Raw genomic sequence first — 12,089 nt, 5'->3', positions numbered from 1 at the left:
GAAAAAGATCTTTTTAAGCAAAGAAAGAAAGAAAGAAAGAAAGAAAGAAAGAAAAAGATCTTTTTTCTAAGGAAAAAAGAAAAAGATGTGAGGGTGGAAAAAAGACAAAAAAAAAAGAGAAAGCAACAAGAGCTAGATCGCTGAAGATGATTGCGCATCCGCCAGAAAGCTCGACGTGCCTTTCCCTGTCGTCCACGAGAGCTTCCGAAGGCCCTGCTGGGCCCACAAACTGGTCTGGAACTACACACCTCCGTGGCCCACGTATCTGCTTCGGGCCCGCAGCCCATGGGCCCCGGCTGTCTGCCACCACCTGTAGGGCTAATATGGGTCCCAAAGCAATATCTGATTCTATAGGCAAGCACACAGCATGCATCTTCTCCTCAAAAAAAAAAAAAAAGGCACAGCATGCATGCATCTCCCTCCCATTATTTGTGATGATTATTTTTAAAAACAAAGCTGTGCCAATATGTCATCTGATGGATCGTAGCAAAATAAAGTTGTACCACTTTTGTTGCACGATGTGTGATATATACTGCTTTGTGCTTTCCCATTATATATATTTATATATTTAATTTAAATATGTGGAGTATCCACGATGATAAATCGATGAAGCTCAATTATTGGCCGTGCTTAAAACTTGTTTGCTAGTGCTCGATTATCGCTCTTTGTGGTATTGGACTGCTTGGACGTGATAGGTGTGTTAGGTATTTGATTGGATGCGGCTAAGATTACTCCCTCCATTAGGATACATCGCATGCTTTTATGCATTCATTCTTTTTGGGTTCATTCAAATAATCCGCGTACGTGTATGTATGTGATCTTTTTTTTTGATATACTATAGGGCAGTGCATCCGATGATTAATTTTTTCTTTTGGAACACGTCTATCTATCCACGACATCAGCGTTACGTAGTACTCCCTCCATATCGAATTAGTTGACGTTTAGGACAGGATTATGATAAACAAGGAGTGATTAATTAGAGGGTATTTCCCACCTTTGCCCTTATTAAATAGGGGCCAGGTTGTTCTCTAAACACCAAGCATGAGTAGCTCAAGTGGTGAGTCTGCTGCGTCCTGAGGCGGACGTCCGCGGGGGAGGTTACGAGGAGCCGGTTCAATGCGGGGGTGGTTCCAATGAACGGCGCGACGGGCTCCAGCCAGGGCAACAACGTCAAAGGTTCACCTTGAAACTGTAGAACGACAACTAATGTGAAAATGAGCCAAAGGCCTAGGACGTCAGCTAATATGATATGGAGGGAGTATACCTTTCTTTCTCTTGAAAATGCCGGAGATGCACTTCATTATATTAAAAAACCACAGGAGAGACTAGTAGTATGTTGCTAGTAATTACTTTCGATCATGTAAGGTCACTCATAATGTAAGACTCTATCACAGAGTCCAAGACAATTAATAATATATTATTTATGATACTTTGCTGATATGGCAACATATTTATTGAAGAAAGAGGTAGAAAAATAAGACTCCAAGTCTTATTTAGACTCTAAGTCCACATTGTTCGAGTTAATAAATAACTTTAGACTCTATGATAGAGTCTGCATTGTGAGTGCCCTAAAGTTGTGAAGTTTTGGGCTTGATGATTTATTAAACTGTGAGTGGAGTCATTTTTGCCAAAGTTTTCTAAGACGGCTTTAGTTTTCACTAGAGAAGCTGCTCTACATGAAGTTGGAGTCCTATCAAACTAGCCCTTAATAATATAAGAAAAATACTTAGAATTTAGAGCTAGCCAAAGGGTTGAGGGACATCGTTTTCAAAGAAGACATGGGGTCCTTCATCTTTGTACAGACTTTGACAAATCTGGTGAATGATCCTGATCAATTAAAAAAGGGAGTGTATGCTATGCAAACTGACTAGTTATGCAAACTACGCAAACTCCAATCAAGTCCACAGGATTCTAATCTGATGACTTTAGATGAAGGTGGATCAATTTAGCACTTCAATCCTCCCACCAATCCCAACAACCCCTCATGTCCCGAGTGGTTACTAAGTGCAAGCAGCAAGCGCCAATGAGGACAAAATGGATTAAGCGGCTGAGAGGTAGTGATTGGCTGAGAGCAGTCGCCGAGACTCGAGAGTGCTCACTAGATGTGTGACTCCTAGCGGCCGGTCCTCCTGTAGAAGGTGACGCCCCTGTACTGCGAGCTCCGCGACCTAGGCCCCGTCGGCTCTTCTTCCCGGCGGCTGGAGACACAGCCGCGGGCGGCGACGAAGGCGCAGGCATAACCACCGCCCCCTGTCCCTGTCCCAGCGCCACGAGATCCGCTGCGCGTCGCGCTCATGCCCCTGCCGCCTGCGGCGTCGGCGGTGACCCGTTCGAGGCGGTGGTGGGAGCTGCAACAACGTCCGGGTACGACGGCAAGGGGAAGAGCTGGTGCGTCGTCATGACGGGCGGCGAGGGTGAGCAACCCTCCACGTCGGGTGTCCATCTGAGCAGGTCGAACCGGAAGACGCTGCTAGAGCTTGAGGAGGCCGAGCCGGCCGTCAGTGACTCGACATTAAGATCTAGCACCATCGAGCGCGGGTCGGTCGGCACGAGCTGCCTGCCCCGGGCTCCTCCTCTAGCAGCTGCGTCGGGGCACGGCGGCCATCCGGGAGCGGTAGGCGGCGGGCACGGTGGCCATGGAGGAGGACATCCCAAGACAAAGGGAATGGCGGCTGCTGGGTTTGTTTTGCGAAAAAATGATTAGGTTTGGATTAGGGGGAGGATTTAAGTGCTAAATTGACCCACCTTTATCTAAAGCCATCAGATTAGAATCCTGTGAACTTGATTAGAGTTTGCGTAGTTTGCATAGCTAGCCGATTTGCATAGCATACGCTCCCATTAAAAAAAAATCCGTTGAATGATAACATCCAAGCTCTATTTCACCCGCCATTGCTATCTCCCTTTGGTCAAAAATACTCGTCACATTTAGCTTTACACAGTTTTCAATGTACTGTATATTAGTACAGTCCCAATAAAATATTGATGATAGTTTCTATCCCTCTAATTGTTATTGAGGAGAGAGGGTATAAAACTAAGAGGAGAAACTACCTGTTTCCATCCCCTCTTTGCAATCCTCGCGCAAGCTAATCGCAGTTCATACCAAACGAACACAGTCCAAATGCACGATGGTCCATGCAACAAACATTTTCTTTCACGTGCGTTTAGGATTTTTTTTTTCTATTCCCGCCCATTCCTTCCATCAAAAAGGGGAAAAAAAAAACAAGCCCATGAGCCCATGACAAAGAAGCCTGCCTTGAGAACGGGCCCAATTTCACTTTCAGATCCGCGGTAAGCACCGTCTCCATCTTTATCGGCGAGCGCGGACATGGCTGCGGTCAGAGCAAGTCCGATCCATTGGTGCCGCAGAGAACCAAGCGGCGGAGGCCGAGCTAGCGTCCCTGCTCGCCTCCTCGCCGCGCTGCCACCGGCGAGTAGCCCTCCGCCCGCCTCGGTGGAGTCCGTCTGTCCGCGGTACGCCGGCTTTCTCCCTCACCGCGCTGGGTTGAGTCGAACAAGGTGAATACATGTACAGTGTGTCGCCTCGCCTCGCCTCACATCACACTCGAGGTGCGGTGCTGAATCGGCTTCGATTTCCCTGCAGAGTTTCTGTGTTGAGTTGGATTGTTGTCATCAAGGTTTTTAATTTTGTTATCGCAAAAATTTCGGCAACCACCGAAATTATTGAATTTCGCGAAATTCGACTGAAATTTCGTCGAATTTTTTTTTAGAGACTAGCACATAGAGTATGTTTTTTTTTTAAAAAATAGATCTAAATAAGTATCAGTATGATTTATGATTACACATCTATTGAATAGAAAAATATACAATATAAATAATAGAAAATATGAGTCTAAAGTTATATAGCACATGTATTAGTATATAATGAAATTTCGGATTTTTCTTTCGGCCACCACCGAAATTCGCAAATTTTGCCGAAATTTTGGACCCTTTGTCGTCTTGGAGTGTCTATTTCGATCTGGGTTTCGATCTATGCTTGACAGTATTTGACCAAAGCCTTGACCAAAAGACATCTGGCAGAGGTGCAGTCCAAATGTATCTATCCAAAAAAAAATTTCGCGATCGGACTATTCACCCGTTTTTCATTAAGAGAGTACCTATCCAAATTGCAGTATGGTTGCTGGTTTTCCCCCCCACCCCGTAGCATTGCAGGTTATTTCCATTAAAATTCAGGGAGTGATGATTGCAAAATCTGTTGTACAGATGGATGGAGCCAAACAATTTCTGATGATTCTCCAAGTGAAGGAGGCACAGCTAGCTCCGTCCAGTCCCTTCAATGTACTCAAGGTATCCTTACATTACAGATGCGGAATCATCACTGCTGTCCAGTGGAGCAGCGCCAAGGAAAGGGACAATAATCTGCATATGCGTTATTTTGACTTGGTATGTGTTGCAACGGATTACTGTGAAAGAGCAAATGCAGACACTGGCGTTGACATAGTTTGGATAAATAAATACAGTAAAATAGAATACATCTGTGGGTCTTGCTACAAATGAAAGGAATAGAACGAACAACTAATAATAATACAATTGATAGATAAGAAGAAAGGCATGCAGCCCAGTGGAGCACCAATTAATTAATTAATTAATTAATTCATCTCTTCGATTTCTAATCTGGCTCTCACATCATCTTCTTGGACCTGTACTTCCGTCGTCCCGATGTCTGCAACTTCCCACCGATCGATGCCAATGTGGTAGAGCAGTGCCCAGATATGGGTGATGAGTTCGCCACCCTGCGACAGATGCTGCATGTGCATCTGCACATCACCAGACGGCGCTGCATACAGCAACGTCTGCACCCATACAATCGCCATTACCTTCCAGTGATCATCACCACCACCAGGAGGCAGATTGAGAAGTCTGCCCCCCAAATACATGCCCATCTCAAAGACATTGTCTGGATTTGGATCGCACAGACGACTGCTTCTCCTCCCTTGTGTCACCATTCCACTGTATACGCTGGGATCCCCTGCCATAGCTTCCCTTGTCAGCTTCTCAGCTTCATCAAACGCGTGCTTTGTTTCCGCAGCTGGCCCAGGCAGCAACTCTGGCGCAGACACCACCAAGTAGGCAATATACTTGGACAGAGCCATGGCCACGCTCCGGTCCATCTCTATCTCCCTGCTGATCATTGCTTCTACAAATCCTCGTCGTCGTCCTCCTACTCCTTCGGGCATTTTGCCTACGTCTTCGCAGTAGCATGTTGCAATGTGCCATATCATGACACGGTGCATGAACGCGTAGGCATCACCTTTCAGACGGCCATGGAGAGTTAGTCGAGCAGTGGAATAGGGAAGGTGTTGTAGCAAGTCCTCTAGTCCATTCTTAACAAACAAGGATGACCACTCCACCCCTATCCTTCTGCCTTTGATAGTTTGATCTGGCTCAGGAAGTCGGCGACAGATGCCTTCACATGGTCGTCCAACCTAATGGCAGATCCTGTGTTGTTGTGGCTGACCAATAATTCCTTGATCACCTGCCCGATGTACTGCAGTCCAAACATCCGAGACAGGCAAACACATATGCGATCAACACACACGCAGCACAGCCCAACTTTCATCGCTGCAACACAGGGTAAGCAGCATACACAGACTAGTATGTTGATGAAGGAAGTTTCTCTCCTGCTGCTGGTGCTGGCTTCGTCAATTACTGAATACTGCCCGACCTTGTTTTGCCAGAGGTACTTGTCAAACCAGTTCATCCTGGTAACTACAAACAGTTTTAATCTCACCCACCACCCACGGGAGATTTCCCTTGTACCAGGGTCAAGGAACCTGAGGATTCGTATCCTTCGTTTTGTGGTGTACTCGCAGGCAAAGGCAACTTTCGCCCAATTCGACGTCCAGCACCGTATCAACTGCACTAACTGGAGCAGAGCCAGGGAAACCAATATGACAAGAGTGATTACCAGGTCACAGGTTGTGGTGTCAACAACAATAGAGCCAGCACCAGGACCAGGACCAGTAGTAGAGCTAATACGGTAGTGGCTAGTCAGTGCCCCAGGAATGACAGTAGCAACCCCAACAGAACATATCCCAATGAATGAAGCGAATGCCCACAAGCTAGAGCTTTTTGCTTCATAGTAGTGAAAGAACTCATTGCCGGTGAAAAAGACCTCGTATAGAAAAGCCAATTCAACCTCAATCGCCTTCAGGCTCCGGTTATAGTCAATGACCTGATGATGACCATCCTGCTCCTGCAGCAACCTCATGAATTCCTCCCTTTTCCTATCCATTTCCATACTGGTGGTAAACCCAAGGAAACGCCGTTGCAACAGATGAGACAGAGAGTAGCCAAGGCACACATCTTCTATTGTCCTGCCATTAGCATCATTGATCTCCAGCAACATTTCACCTACCAGCCGCATTTCATTGCAGCTTGAATGTATGTCAGCCATGCTAGTTCTAATATTCCATAAGCATGTTCCCTCAGCGTAGTGATAGGGTAAATGGACTTCAAGTCCCTCACCATTACCTGCTAATGCACGTGGTTCTATAGAAACAAGCTCCTTTATATGGTTCCGTGTTCTACTTGGCAGGACTAGAGCCAGCGACCTATGGATGCCCTTGATGAAGGTGATGGCAGTCAGCATGCCGATGGCTGAGTTACCAACAACACCTGAGATAGTTAAGGCACCCATCACCAGAATATATCCACAGTAGAGGCAAAGCTGAAATATCATCTTCGAGAGTGAACCTGTGTAGTCAAGGCCCATGTAGGTGGTGCTTGGGTCGACGCAACCAAAGAGACTGAACAAGGACACAGCCCATATGGGATACATCTCACTCTTTACCGGTGAAGACTGCATTAGACCAATACTGTAAGTCCCAAGGGATAGAGACATCGCTTGTGCAGCCAAGAAAGCCTTTTGGACGATCCAATTATTAGACCAGCGGCGGCAGGAGCCAAAGGCAGCAAGGAAGAAGGAGAGGATGATGGCCACCAGTGCTAATGCCTCGATACGGAGCACTGTTCCCCTAGGACTCCTCCATAGATCCCTCAGCTGATAATGCAACAAGGTTGTTGACATTTCATTTCCTCTCAGTTGCTCCTCGATGCTCCCCATGGGGCGATAATTACCCTTGAAAAAAATGCATGCACATTGTAAGCCTGTTAATAAACCATGACCAGACTTCACTAGTTCATGTGTAAGCAAACTTGGCCTCTGCTAACTTTGTGTTGCAACTTGGAACTAACCGGCAGTTGCATCATGTATGACTTCGATTAGCACATATTGCAGATTCCATATAAAAATTGGAAAACAAATAACAAATTGCAGATTCAATTCCATATAAAACACTAATTATCAATGGCAAAATTTAAATAAAAGCTATGGAAATTAAACGTTTGAGAAACTAACAGATTTTGAAGAAAAAATTCTAAATGAATAGTCTACACAAATCACAATTATAATACAAGGTTGGTAAGTTTTTCCTCATGAACCAATCCAAAGTATAAATATACTGTTAGCAGCAGTATAATAGAGATCATCCGTAAATCCTATATTAACAAACAATATAACACCTAATGCTAATGGGCATCTTTTGTTTTGCGAGTCTTGAAAACCATGCTGAAAATCTGACACAGCAGTGCTTCTGCATAATTCACGGGAAGCTAGAGCAGGGAAATAATATACCAAATAAAAGCATACATGCCTTTGCCTTTGTCTTTTGACAGAAAAATTAAGTAGTCGCGAGTGCTAGCTACTAGTAATATAAATTATTAGCTAGTTTATTACGTGAAAGTTGCGTACCATGGTTCAGGTTGGTCGCGGAGTTGGTATAGCAGATAGTATATATGATCCTCGAGAGCTAGCGAGCCTTCCTTTCCGGCCTCTTCCTGGTGCTCCTAGCTAGCTTTGACAAGTCCTACGACACACACAATTTAACTCTCTCCAGCTCCGGATTCACGTACGCGCGCTAGCTAGCTCCGATCCAAATGTATTGCTACTAATTAAAAGACCTCAGTCTTCTTACTATACATATATATAGGAGTATCACTGTGTGACTGTGAACAGAGCAATGCAAGATGATGCATGAGATGAGAGACAATGCGCAACTACGCGTAGCTTCTTCATTTCGAGCTAGACGATGCACAACGTACGTCGCCTTTGCCTCTTTGGGGCTGTCGCTTTTGCTTTTCCCTGTCCCAGCTGCTTTATTATATTTATTATGCGTTGCTCTTCATTCACGTAACGTAACGTCGTGAGGAGCCGAATCTGCTGGGAGCCCTCCCCAAACGGGGCCTTGCTTAGGCCTGGTTTAGTTCGAAAAAATTTCGGATTTCGGTACTGTAGCATTTTCGTTTTTATTTGACAAATATTGTCTAATCATAGACTAACTAGGCTCAAAAGATTCATCTCGTGATTTACAGTCAAACTGTGCAATTAGTCATGATGCAAGCGGACTGCTCTGCAGATGGCCAACATGCCACCGCTCTGGACACAACCCTACATAGTAGTCTCAGTAGGCGTCCACTTATTAAAACATAAGTCCGCATGTTTCTGCAGGCTTGGCGGTGAAGCCTGCAAAGCTTAGTGCAACCCGCATGCATCAGTAAGACTGTCTCCAAAAGTGTGACCCAAACCCAAAAAAAAATTGTTCACTATGTTTTGCGTCTCCAAAAATAGGCTTCAACAAAGGACCCAAAGAGAGGATGCATTTTGCGTAGCTGCCGATCCAGAAGTCAAAAAAGTGTCGTCGAGAGGGACGGCGTAAATCACTGACACCTGTACTGGTGGGTCCGCAGTGAGGTGTTGCCCCTGATGGGGCACGGCTAGCTCAGCTTGGCGAGCCCGCGGTGAGGAGTTGCCAGTGCTTATAGGCGGATCTGCTGTGGGCAGACGCCGGCGCAACGAGGAGCGGGGGACCAAGGCGAGGCAGAGAACGAGGCACGTCGGTGAGGCAAACGCGGCCAATCTGGTCGTTGTGGAAGAGCTCGTCAGCGAAGGACATGGCAGTGCTCATGAGTTACTGTTGTTGGTTTGGGACTGCCACCATCTTCGTCGGTGGCCGCGAGCTACTGCTGGTCTGGGACTGCGGTGCCTCAACGACGATGAGGGGCGAGACCACGACGCTGGTGGGTCCGGGCCTGCGAACATGGGCGCTCGGCCCTCGACGGGGGCACTTACTGGCTCGGCGAGGATAGAGAGGCGAGGTGGGAGCTCTCCTTTTTGGGTTGGCTGTTGGAAAAACCAGAGATTTGGGTACGCGAGTTCTGTACTGTGTGTGACCCAAACATGGAATGAGTGTTCTATTTATGTCATGGCTGTCGGAGATAGCCTAAGCTAAAGCAAGCAAAGCCTGTCCACTTGCAGACCCTATAGAAACATCAAGGCGAGGCATGCAGACGTCATCTCCACACTCGTTGCTGCTGCTACTCTCACACTAGCTCGTATGTGCTTCAACATTCGTCAGTCGTGACAATGGCATCCGAGCGGCCGTGCATCTTCTCTTTCTTATCCACCAACAGATCTTGCGTTGATGAGCGACACTGAGCTGTTTGTGCGTGACGACTTGGGGCTCACCGACGAGCACACGAGGTGCTGTTCGGATTGTCCATGAGCATGTTCATGCTTGCCTCCATCCTCGCCGCCGTTGGCCGCACGGGGGCACCGTTGTGTCAGCCAACGCCTTCCTCTTGGCGGCAGTTTAGAATCGCTCATGGCTGCGCGGTTCGTCCAAAAGAGGATTTTGCGGTGTTTTGCAAGCTGCCCGCATATGCTAGCTAGCGTGTCACAGGGCGCTCATGGTTGTCCAGCGGGTCTGATTTGCGGGACGGGCTATGCAGGGCTAGCGGGACGCCAATCTTCCGGTCCGAACGTTCGGACCGGAGCCGTCGTCCGATGACTCCCGCGCATGATTCCTGCGCATGCGTGAGTGCGTGACGGGTTGTTGCCAGATACGTTTTCTTTTTATTTCTTTCTTTTTCATTTTTTCTTTCCTTTTCTTTTCTTCTTTCTTTTTATGTTTCTTTTCTTTTTCCCTCGCCATCGTTGCTGTTAGTTTTCTTTTCTTTTTTTTGTTTCTTTTATCTTTATCTTTTTCTTGCTACTTGCTATATTTTCTTTTTCTTTTCTTTTTTTATTTTTTTATTTTATATTCTGTTTGGTTTTTTTTCTATCTTTTTTTTGCTTTATTTTTATTTTCCTTTTTTGTTTTATATTATTCCCTGTTTTGTATCTTTATATTTTTTTCTTATTTTTATTATTTTGATTTTGATTTTGTTTTTCCTTTTATATTTTTAATTATGTTTTCTTTTATTCATGTTTTATTTTTTAATCTTTCTTTGTTTCTTTTTTTTAATTTTTTTTCCTTTTTCTTTATTTTTTTCATTTTATATTCCATTTGGTTCTTTTTCTATCTTTTTTGTGCTTTATTTTTATTTTCCTTTTTGTTTTATATTATTCTTTGTTTTGTATATTTTATCTTTTTTCTTATTCTTGTTATTTTCTTTGATGTTCACTGATGTTCTATTTTTTATTTTTTCTTTTGATTTTGAATTTAGTGACGTTCATTCAGTATACATGTAATATTTTTGTGGTATATTTAGTGATGTTTAGGTAATATATATACGATGTTCTATAATGTATCCAGTAATGTTCTATGGTGTATTCAGCGATGTTCACTTAGTATATATGTGGTGTTCTATGATGTATTGAGTGATGTTCATGTAATGTATTTGTGATGTTCTATAATATATTTAGTGATGTTCTATTTGATTTTTGTTATTTTTCAGGTTTTATACTTTTAATGTTTCTTTTATTTCTTTTCTCCATTTTTACTTCCCTTTCCTTTCTTAATATTTTTTATTTTCTCCAATTTATTTTTATTTCTATTTCTTTTTTCATGTGATTTTACATTATTATTTGTATTTTTTTATGTCCTTGTTTAAGTTACTCATGTTCTACATATTTATCATTTGTTAACAGTTAATTTTTTATGTGTATGTTTATTAGTTGTTTTATTCTAATTAATTGCTTTAATAATTTATTTTTACTTTTAAATTTTTTTCTATATATGTGATATTCACGTACGTTTAATGTTCTATATTGTGTTATGTTATATTTATATAGTATTCATATAATGTTCTATAATGTGTGTTGTTCATATAGTATACACGTGATGTTCTATGATGTTTTTCGTGATGTTCTCTTAGTATACATGTAATGTTCTACGATATATTCAGTGATGTTCACGTAATATATATATGCGATATTCTATAATGTATTTAGTGATGTTCTATATTGTATTTAGTAATGTTCTCTTGGTATATACGTGATGTTCTATGATATTTTTGTGATATTCACTTAGTATCACTTAGTATACATGTGATGTTCTATAATGTATTTAGTAATGTTCGCTTAATATATATGTGTTGTTCTATATTATATTTTAGGATGTTTGAAAAGTATCCACGTGATGTTCTTTTAAAGTTTTTTTCAATTACATGTATTTATTTGTTTTCCTTATGCATTGCTATAAATTTTATTTCTTTTATTTGTGTTATGTACTTTTATTTATTTTTACGTATATTATAATACCAATATCACAAACCTAAAACTAGAATATTATCCTTCTAAATCCAGAACATGTTTCCTCTTAAGATGGAACATTGTTCTCTAAACTTAGAACATTTCATCTGCTCAATAAAAGACAATGTTATATTTTTAATAGATAATTGTTTATTAATAAAATTTTATCTGAATATATTCATGTGAGATGTCGTTTTAAAGGATTTATTGTAAGAAATTTGATGGTGTGATTGAAATTTAATTTGGATGTTTGGTTTAAGAGTTATGACTTTTTTTAATTCGTTAAAAAGTCATTTGCATGTGGGTGAGTAGCTGATGGGACAGCCTGTCATCTGTCCGCAGCCACGCCTGTCTTGCTACTGACGCGGGTTACAGTGACCAATAGCCCAGATTCAGAGTGCTAGCTTCTATACAGCCTATACGCGCAATACCCCAGACGGAAAATATTGGGCGGGAGTTGTCGGACGACATATTCGGTCCGAACGGCCGGACTCTAAGACCGCCCCTAGCGGGAGGCCTGCGCCGCTTGCATCTTGAG

Source organism: Sorghum bicolor, chromosome 2, assembly GCF_000003195.3.
Source record: "Sorghum bicolor cultivar BTx623 chromosome 2, Sorghum_bicolor_NCBIv3, whole genome shotgun sequence".
Lineage (NCBI taxonomy): Eukaryota > Viridiplantae > Streptophyta > Magnoliopsida > Poales > Poaceae > Sorghum > Sorghum bicolor.
Note: the sequence above shows the minus strand (reverse complement) of the source record.